Genomic DNA, 10,903 nt, shown 5'->3' with positions numbered 1-10,903 from the left:
AAGCTGGCGCTTAACCGACTGAGCCACCCAGGCGCCCCCCATTTGTATGTTTAAAGGAGATAATGTTTCGGCATAGAAAATAGCTGGAAAAATACACAAACTATTCACTAAGGGTTGTCTCTGGTGAAAAGGGAAGAGTTGAGGGACCTCTATCAGGTCCTACACCCTTCGTTCTGGTTTGAATGCTTTACCATAAACATAACAGTGTTGCGGGGGGGGGGGGGCGGGGACTGCCAATGTTGATCGTGGGGGCTAAGCCTGAGATTTCAGATATCATCCGCTCCAATCTTTTCAATTTTCTTGATGATAGAAAGGGAACGGACTTGTCCAAAGTTTCTGTTGGCCATTAACATTGCCTTCTCTTACAAATCTCTATTGAAGATTATCAAAGGAAATGCATGTTTTTTCCTTGTGGACCCTTTAGACTTAGCCTCTCAAAGAAAAATAACAAAAATTGGGTAAAGAAATACAAAAGACAAGTACTCTGAGCCCCTGGCAAGAGATAGAGATGCAGCACCTGGGACCACACCATACTCTGTAAGCTCTCCTGAGCATCAGCAACTGCCAATTAGAGGTACTTCAGCTCTGAATGTAGCCATTTCTTCACATTTCACCTTTGGAAGAAGCAGGGCTACCATAAAAAGTTTATTCTGTGCTACAATGCTATCCACTACCACCATGCCTCAAAAATACACTGAACTATAAATAAAACGTCACTTTTCTAAAATGACACAATTTACAAATAGGCTAAAATAAAAATAGCTTCATCCCCAAAATTTCTGAGAATTCTTTCACATATTTTGGTGACCCTGCTTTGTTGGTGTCTTAGACACATGTTCAATTTGACTAATAGGTAATCTGTGTTGGTCTTAATACCTCAAGTAGGAGCTGGGGATTTTCTTTTTTACAGAGGACAAAGAGCAGAAGAGGACCACCGGAAAATAGCAACTAATCTCTCTACATCCCCTTTCTCTTTGTTCCCCTACCTCATTGTCACTCTAATACCAAAGAATCCAATGATTTGAACCCCTCAAATGCAAAGCCTATATTTTCACAGCATAGACAGAGCAGAGAAACCTAGACAATGCTTTCTGGCAGTGTGAACTTCTTTGATCTCGGTGTTTTCCAGGCAGACCACAGGAACAGCATAGGTACTCCCCTCTATACAAGAGTTATTTCATAATGCATCCCTTGGACTCCTGCCTTATAAAAGAAACCATAAGTATAATGAAATATAAAAAGATTTTGCACTGGACTTCCTCTGTTTGCCCAGTCAGAATCACTTTCAGCCCTCTACTCTGCTTTGTGCCTTGGAAGGCTGGATCTTGAAGGATTGCAAAAACTTGGTTCCTTGGACCTCTGGGAACTTTCAGTTGAATTTGGCCAGTAGGAGGTATATGGAGGACACCTTATTATTCAGTTTCCCTTCTGCCCATACTTGCAAGAAAGTTTAATGAGGGGATCATTTACAATAACTCCTTCAAGCCTTCCATCTATTTCCTGCCAGCAGACCTACTTATCTTAATTATGGAAAATACTGTTACAGTGAGGTGATCAATTTATTCTCCAGACCCTTTGCTGTTGGGAGCCGCTGAGCTTTTGGCTGCCTCAGGCAAGGATATATCGCTCTCCAGGGAGCAACCAAAAAACAAGATTTACATCTGGAGGCTAGGAGAGTGCCATTTCCTGGTCCAAGATTTTGGCGACGGTCATGCTGGGCCAGACAGAAAAAAGCCAAGGTGAACAAAAGACCAAAACCGCATTTTGGATTATTCAGCACTAGCTTCCCCTCCCCAGCATTGCAGAGGCAAGTCTGGGCGCTTCTTTTGATATTCATTTGACTCTGTTACCTGGCAACCAACCCGGGTCAGTTCCCCGCCCCAAACCATATATAAGATACAGGTTTTCTGGAAAGAAGGAGAGGAAGAAGAATAAAAGAGAGGCTTGATCGGATTCCGTGTGCTGTCTTCACTCTCTGCGCCCCCTTTCCTGCCCTTTCTCTCCCTCCCTCAGGAAAAGAACCCATGAGGATTCTCCGCCCTGTGGGTCAGGGCGGGACGAGACAGGTACCGCAGGAACACCCGGGGAACCAGCGCTCCGCTCCGGGACCTGGCTTTGGCTAAGACACTTTGCTTTTCTCTCTCTTCCTTTTTTGCTGCCTGGCTCTTGGCTTCTTCATAGCATGGCCACAAGGGGGTGAACAAGGATAGGGACAGAGACAACACTCAAAAACTACAAAAGCATTTATATATATATTGGATTGTACCAGCAGAGGCTAAGTCTGTGTTTTATAGGTGGTATTTATTTTCTTTTTTAAAAAAGTGTTATGCTTCTGGTTTGGGGCAATATTTGTGTAATATAAATGTTTCATCAATGTAAATATAAATTATAAAAATATAAAGCTATTTTTTAAAATAAAGGGAGAAGCTAGCTGACATTACTATACATATATAATAGAATTTTCTCTGAATTCTTAATGAATAAGCCCAAAAAAACAGTTGCCATCCTTATCTGGAGTTTCCATGATCACTTAAAGTGGCATCTTTGATGATGGCTTTTGGTCTCTCTTTCTGTCACTAACCTGTTTGTCAGCACCTTTCAGTGTCAAGGTGCTCTTCAAACAATTCTTCTTCATAAATTGGTTGTTATAGAAGAGGTAGTAGGTTATAAGGTGTGACTACAAAGTAATGAGGATCATACCCTTTGCTGCTCTTATATTTAAGCCAATGGGTATTTATTTATTTTCAAAGGGTTTGTTTTTTAAACAATAGAATAATAATAGCAGGAATGCTTGGAAAACATCAGCTGTGCTGATCCCTAAAGACCCTATTTTACTTTAAGTGATTTTTGTCCTTTGAGTTCTCAAACTTCATGTACTTCAAGTAGATTAGCTAATGTTGTTCACTCAAGCAAATGGGAGCCAATTTCCTTAATATTTAAAAATGTCTATCATCCACCGGGACTCCAGTTCTGGCATTCTGAAGTTGCCTATAATTTCGTCTCAAATGGGATGCATCCTCCACCATTCTCAGAGGGAGTCCAAGAGGCATCTAACTTGCCTTAATGTCCTGCAGAAATAAATCACAACAGAGAGATTTCACTTTTCATTTTACTCTAAGTTCTCAACGCTTCCACCAAATTCTGTAAAAATCCGAAACAAAATAAATTGCGGCAATGTGAAGATAATGCTAACTGACTTATAAACATGAGGAAACAATTATCTTTAATATTAAGAAAAAAGAAAAATTCTCAACATCCCAAGACCTTCTAAAGAAACTGCTTTGTAAACATGAAAATAGGAATATTGTTCGTTGTTGTGGTTGAAAACTAGTGGGTAAGAAGCTAGAGTGTTAGAATGAAGTCATGTAACACTGCCCTCTGTGCATTTGGGCTCACTTGGCCTGAGGGACCCAGCTTCTCACTGACCTGTGGTGGCAGGACAGAAATGTTCAACGCACCACAGGGACCTAGGCTAAAGGACTGGCTCCAAAATCAGTCACAGAACTTGAGAAGTACAGTAGTTAAACTCCAATTTCACACAAGGCATCTCTGTGCCCTCTTCACAACATCCTGGTTCTGTCTGGAGGTCTCACCCGTCTTTATAAAGCAATAGCTCGCTGTTTACATCTGTGCATAATAAGCTTAAAAAAATTGGATCTTCTTGATTGGAGTCTTACTATCTTTTAAAAAACTGTGGTAGGGTTAAGCATCTGACTTAGGCTCAGGTCATAACCTCACCATTGATGAGTTCAAGTCCCATGTTGAGCTCTGTGCTGACAGCTTGGAGCCTGGAGCCTGCTTCAGATTCTTTCTGTATCTTCTTCTCTCGCTGGCCACCCCTCTCCCCCACTCATGCTTTGCCTCTCTCTCTCTCTCTCTCAAAAATAAATAAATAAATGTTTTTTTAAATGTGGTAAAATACACAGAATATGATATGTACCATCTTAACCATTTTTAAGTGCACAGTTAAGTAATGTTAAGTTCACATTATTGTCCAACCAATCTCTAGGACTTTCTCATCATGCAAAATTGAACTCTGTACTTATTAAACAAATTCCCATTTCCTTCTGCCCCCAGCCCCTGGGAACCACCGTTCTACCTTCAGTTTCTATTAATTTGACTACTTTAGCTAGCTCATGTGAGTGGAATCATACAGTACACATCTTGTAGCTGGGTTATTTGACTTACTATAATGTCTTCAAGGCTTACCCCTTTTGTAACGTGTCACAATCTTCTTCCTTTTTAAGACTGAATAATACTCCATTGCATATTTATCCATTCATCTATTGTGCATTCATCTGTTGATGGACATTGGGGTTGCTTCCACCTGTTAGTCCCTGTGAATAACACTGCTAATAGTGCATGGGTGTATAAATATCTGGTCCAATCCCTGCTCTCACTTCTTTTGAGTATGTACCCAGAAGTGGGATTGCTGGATCATATGTTATTTCTATGTTTAATTTTTGGAGCAATCTCCATACTGTTTTCCATAGCAGCTGTGCCATTTTACTTAATTCCTACCAGCAATGGACACAGGTTCTAGTTTATCTATCCATGCAACACTTGTTAATTTTTTTTTTTAATAATAGCCTTCCTAATAGATGAGAAGCAGTATTTCATTGTGGTTTTAATTTGTATGTCCTTAATAACCAGTGTTAGGATCTGAATGCTTGTGTCCCCTCAAGATTCATAGGTTGAAATCCTAACTCTTAGATGGTTTAAGAGGTGGAGCCTTTGGGAGGTGGTTAGGTCATGAGGGTAGAGCCATCATGAATGGGATTTGTGTACTTACACAAGAGACCCCATAGAGATCTCTAGCCCTTTCCACCACACAAGGACATAAAACAGTGGCCATCTATGAACTGGGAAGTAGGCCCACACCAGAATGAGACCATGCTGGTTGCTTGATATTGAACTTCCTAGTCTCCAGAATTATAAGAAATCAATTTCTGTTGAAGATAGACTATCCAGTCTGTGGTATTTTGTTAAGAGCAGCCCAAAAGGACTAAGACAACTACTGATGTTGAACATCTTTTCATATGCTTATTATCCATTTGCATATCATCTTTGGAGAAATGTCTTTTCAAGCCCCTTGCCCATTTTTAAAGATAGGTGTTATTGCTGAGTTATAGGACTTTTTATATACTCTGAATATTGACTCTTTATTGGATACCTGATTTGAAAATATTTTCTCCCATTGTGTGGGTTGCCTTTTTCTCTCTGTTGATAGTGTCCCTTGTTGTACAAAAGAGTTTTCTTTATTTTTATCTAGTACAGACATAAACATCAATGCAATAAAACAGAGTACAGAAATAAGCACTCACATTTACATTCAAATTATTTTTGACAAGGGTACCAAGACAATTCAATGGGGAAAGAATAGCCTTTAAAACCAATGGTGCTTGGGCAACTAGATATCCATATGCAAAAGAGTGAATTTGGACCCCTACCACACACCATTTACAAAAATTAACTCATAATGGATCAAATACTTCAATATAAGAGCTAAAACTATAAAAATCTTAGAAGAAAATATAAAAATCTTCAAGATCTTGGGGTAGGCAATGGCTACTTAGATATGACACCAAAAGCACAAATAGCCAAACCAAAAAAAAAAAAAAAAAAGATAATTTGGATATCATCAAAATTAAAACCTTTTTGTGTTTCAAAGGGCACCAACAATAAAGTAGAAAGGCAATTCAAATAATGGGAGAAACAGTTTGCAAATTATATATCTGATAAAGGACTTGTATCTTACAATTAACAATGAAAGGACAAATAATCCAATTTAAAAATGGGCAAAGGATTAAAAATAGACATTTCTCCAAAGAATAAATATACCTAGTCAATAAGCACATGAAAAGATTCTCAGCATCAGTAACCATCAGAGAAATGCAACTCAAAATCACAATGTGATGCTACCTCACAAATACTGGCCATAATCAAGAAGTCCGATAATAACAAGCATTGGTAAGAATATAGGAAAGTTGAAACCTATATATATTGCAGATAGGAATACAAAGTGGTGTAGCCACTTTGAAAATAGTCTGCCAGTTCCTTGCAATATCAAACATAGAGTTGCCATAGGACTCGGCAATTCTACCCCTAAATATGTACCCAAAGGAATGAAAACATATGTCTAAACAAAAACTTGTACACAAGTGTCCATAGCACCATAATTTATAATAGTCAAAAAGTAGAAACAACTCAAAGTGCATCTACTGATGAACGGGTAAACAAATGTGGTATATCCATACAATGAAATATAATTTGGCTACAAAAAGGAATGAAGTAATGACACATGCTCTAATATGAATGAACTTTGGAAACATTATGCTGAGAGGAAACTAGTCAAAAAGGACCACAGATTATATGATTTCACTTATATAAAATATCCACAGTAGGTGAATCCACAGACAGAAAGTAGATTAATGCCAGGATCTGGGGGAAGTGAGGAAAAGTGCTGATGGATATGAGGTTTTGTTCTGGGATGACAAAAATGTTTTAAAATCGTAGTGATGGTTGCACACTTCTGTGAATACACCAAAAGCTTTAAGTGGACGAATTGTATGGTATGTGGCATACCTCAGTAAAGCTGTTAACATTCTCTGATGTAGTACAATTTGCCTATTTTTACTTTTGTTGCTCGTGCTTTAGGGTCATCTCCAAGAAATGATTGCCTAATCCAATGTTATGATGCTTTTCCCCTGCATTTTCTTCTAAGAGTTTTACAGTTTTCTCAATGTCTTTTTATGACACCTCTTCCTCATTCACTGGAAGATTGCTCTGCTTCTTGTGGGTTCTGAACTACTCATTTTTTGATGGGTAGAGGTGTTGATCAAGAATTTTTTCCTCCTCTTCTTTTGGAGAATTCCTCCCTATGAGAGTGCTGAATAGTTCCTAGGTATAGATTCTTCTAAAACAGATAGTGCCTCTTGATTTTCCCAAGCATACTTATCACCTGATGATTTTGTAAAAAATGTACATTCTGATTGTGAAGCTCTGGGTAGGGTCTAACGTCCTGCATTTCTAACAAACTCCTTTATACTCTGGATTACATTTTGAGTAGGGATGTTGTGGGGGAGAGCTGTAATCATTAGAAATGGCCCTACATTCATCAGTAGACTAGAAGTATCCTCCAGTGCAGAGGCTAAAATACAAGTTCTTTCTTTAGTTCTTATGATCTATCACATAGCAAGCAGTTCCATAGAGTTTCACAGAGCACTGAATGCTATATTTTGTAAGTTTTTAAGAGTCATTAAAATTTGGTATCCATGGGCTATATTAGCAAAGTATTAGAGTTTACCACAGGGTCTTATGATTTGTGGAGGTCCTAGTCCCTTTTGCCTTTGTTGACTCCTTCTTCCACACACAAAAAATTAAGTTTTCTTATAAAAATGCACTGGTATAAAGACAGTTATAATTTAAGTAGATTCGTTATTGTTTTGTTTATTTTCTTCTTATTTTAAAAGAAACTAAGGGGGGGGTAAAAAAAAGAAAAAGGAATTAAGATATTGTTGTGGGCTCCTAAAAAGCATCCTGGGCCGAGGCATTGTGCCTACTGTGCTTAATACATAAATTGGCATTTGATTTGCCAAAGACTCTAATTCAGAATTCCATTAGGACTCCTGGCAGTCATACAATACTTGGCAGACTGCCGAGCTCCCACAGTTAATGAGCAGTCAGATAGTTAGAATTCCTACAATTTTCAGACAGGATGCTGTCTGAAACAGAGCATCAGCAGTGCTGTGAGTTGGTCATAATTTTCAACTGCTGCTCTTCTTTTTAATTATAAATCATGGCTAGTGTTAATTTGTGTGAGAGTTAACCCTAGAAAGTTCAGTGGTATAAATCAATCTGGTTTTTCCAAAAACCAGATGTTAAGCCATGCATTATGGTCATTCCAAATGTCATTCAGTCCCTTTTGCTAAAGCAGATATGTAATTTCCCACAGTGTAATTTTCAGTTGTCAGGGAAAGTCTACAAGTTCATATTGTTCTCTTATAAAACTAATGACTCAGAAGTGGGTTTCTGTTATTGTTGCTCTTCATTTTACATCTGCAAAGTTAACTTGCAGGTTGAAGAGGTCACCAATGATGGCAGGAGTGTGGATGCCACCAGATGCTAATGAGGTGGTGGCAAAATATCTTGGTTGGCTAAGAGCAACAAAAAGGGATTGCAGTAATTTCAGGAAAGAAGATCCATGCTAGAAAGTCAAAAATCTGGAAGTATCAGGAGAGACAGAGCCGAATGGTGGCCTCTCATTCTGGCACCAAGGAAAGGATATTGGAAAAAGGACTATCTCAAGTTCTGGTTTGTAGAAAGGGTGAGGAAAAGGAAATGTATACCTCAAAGAAAGAATGTTAGAGATGGAAGTTCTTGGGTTTATATATAAACATATAAATGTTCTTTTCCTTTTTGAGCTTCAAAGGAACAAATCAATCACAGGAAGCTGGAGGACATTAAATTCCTCATTTAGAGGAGACCTATTAACAAGCACCAGGTTTTTAGAAGATTCTGAACATCTCACAAAGAAAGGAAACAACATCTTAAGCTTCAAATCTGGTTGATGCATCTAACATATGCTAATGATATTAATATAAAGGAAACATTTAGAATGCTTTGAGAAAATGTAAAATCACATTCCTTTTTCTGTCCTTTGGACCTCTATATTTAAACACCTCCCCCCATAGATTTCTCTATATAGAAGTACAAAAATTGACTAATTAATTAATTTTGCACAGGAAAAGATTAGTGATTTTTTAAAAATTTTCTAGTTAGTTAACATACAGTGTAGTCTTGGTTTCAGGAGTAGAACCCAGTGATTCATCTCCTACATATGACACCCAGTGCTCATCCTGAAGAGTGCTCTCTAAAACTTTTTTTAAAAATAATATAAATCATTAATTTAGTCTAAGTCCTGGCATTCTAAGTGCCTCTATCAGAAAATAGCCTGACAGATGATCTGGCCGTGGAGCAAACAACTATGTCAAATCGTAAGGCGTCCTGTGAACATCCAGAAAATAGCAATCAGGGAGTTACTTTCCTGAGCAGAAGTTTTGGCTGATTTGGGTGAAACATTCTGATAGAGAGGTTAGAACTAGGACAAAGTATGAAAGCTCTAGTGAAATAGATTTCACCTAATTAAAGGGAAGAATTTCTAAGTCAGACAGAATAGACTGTTCCCAGGAAGTCCCAGCTCTGGAGCAGGAATAGGCCACTTAGCCACTGGGTAAAGAAGCCATAAAGGAGAACTCAAGTAACATATGGCTGCACATGTTGACTTTAATCTTGGGGTTTTGTGATTCTTTATTTGGAGTCTGCACAGTTGTTATGTTAAAATGCTTGAGATTTTATTCATAGTGGTTACCCGAACACACACAAAACAGAGTGTTAGCTATTATTAACAAATGATTTTTCAACAGGCAAAAGAAAAATGAGGTGACAATCAGTTCCATTGTGACAGGTCATACCATAGATGTTGCCAAATGACAATTATTCTATAAATTTAGACAGGATGATGGTTTGAATTTTATGCATTATAATTTAGCAATTCCCAAGCTTCCTGTGAAACCCTCAGTAAAGCTATGAACCTGAGAATGATCATTCCTGAAAAAAGCCCTCCCACCACTCACAGACCTCAGTGATTCTCAATCTTCTGTGTGTGTCAGAATCAGTTGGGAAGCTTATTAAACATCAGGTGCCTGGTCTCCGCCCATGGGGATTGTGACTCAGTGGGTCTTGGCTGGGGTCCTGGGTATCTCCAGGTTTATAAGCTCCCCAGGTGATTCTGATGCACCCCAAGTTTGAAAGCTGCTGACCTAGCTAAGGAGAAAGCATTTGCACTAAATAAGTAGTCTAGTAAAGATCTTAGAAAACCAAGTATAATATAAATGGTGAGCTCTATTTTTAAGTAGAACACTTCCTGTGTGGCTAGTAATTGTTAGCTAATTCCCAGAAGCCAAAATTATTATGTCTATATATCAGGTTAGTAACAAATTTCTCTTTAGCTCCAACTCAACCCTTAAAAGTATAGGGGTGAAGAATACACAAACAGGCTTTGGAGTTAAACCAGGGTTTGAATCTCGGCTGTGTCTATTACTAACAGTGAGACCTTGGCTAAGTGACTTCACTTTGCCAAGCTTCCATTTCCTCAGGTGAAAGAAAAAGATATTAGAGTACTTATTCCACAGGGTTGTTATGAGGATGAAATGAGATAATATGAGGAATGCCTGGGAGGTTCCGTTAGTTAGCTCAGGTCATGATCTTGCAGTGATTTTGGCTCAGGTCATGATCTTGCAGCTCATGAGTTCAAGCCCTGCATTAGGTTCTGTGCGACAGCTTGGAGCCTGGAGTCTGCCCCTTCCCCAACTTACACTCTGTCTCTCTCTCTCTCTCCCTCAAAAATTAAACAAAAACATTAAAATTTTTAAAAATAAAATAAATGAGCTTATATGAGTGAGACACTGAGCACAGCTACAGGTATTTGGAAAGCACTCAATAAATGGAAGCACTGTTATTATGATGACTAATCACTAGATGATTTCAGTGTGACTTTACTGTGACTAATGCAAGATTAGAAATAGGATCAATTTAATGAGTTTTCTGTGACCACAGATTTGTTTCATGGGAGGATGAAACATACATGTTTCCATTATATACACACTACAATCAATGTTTTATCTATTTTAAAGTAAGTCATTTTATCTAGTCCTTTTCATTCTTTGTGGCTGGACCCACGAGCTGTGAGATTTTATCATTTTGAAGTTAACTCCCCTATTAACATAGGGATATGATTTTATTTTTTAAAATAGTTTATTGTCAAATTGGTTTCCATATAACACCAGTGCTCTTCCCCACAAGTGCCCTCCTCCATCACCACCACCTCTTTTCCCCCTCCCCC

General features: G+C 38.3%; 1 protein-coding gene across 1 annotated transcript in view; it reads right to left on the bottom strand.

Annotated features, from left to right (window-relative positions):
- Positions 1 to 2,712: 2,712 nt before the first annotated feature.
- The window catches only part of KATNBL1 (katanin regulatory subunit B1 like 1), a 73,315-nt gene continuing 65,124 nt past the window's right edge, over positions 2,713 to 10,903 (bottom strand). Inside the window, exon 12 of the transcript XR_003913296.1 lies at positions 2,713 to 3,068. The gene's annotated coding sequence lies outside the window, so the exon portion shown is untranslated. The remainder of the gene's footprint in view (positions 3,069 to 10,903) is intronic.

The sequence above is a fragment of the Suricata suricatta genome, chromosome 9 (genome assembly GCF_006229205.1).
Source record: "Suricata suricatta isolate VVHF042 chromosome 9, meerkat_22Aug2017_6uvM2_HiC, whole genome shotgun sequence".
Lineage (NCBI taxonomy): Eukaryota > Metazoa > Chordata > Mammalia > Carnivora > Herpestidae > Suricata > Suricata suricatta.
Note: the sequence above shows the minus strand (reverse complement) of the source record. Positions and strands in the feature narration are given on the sequence as shown.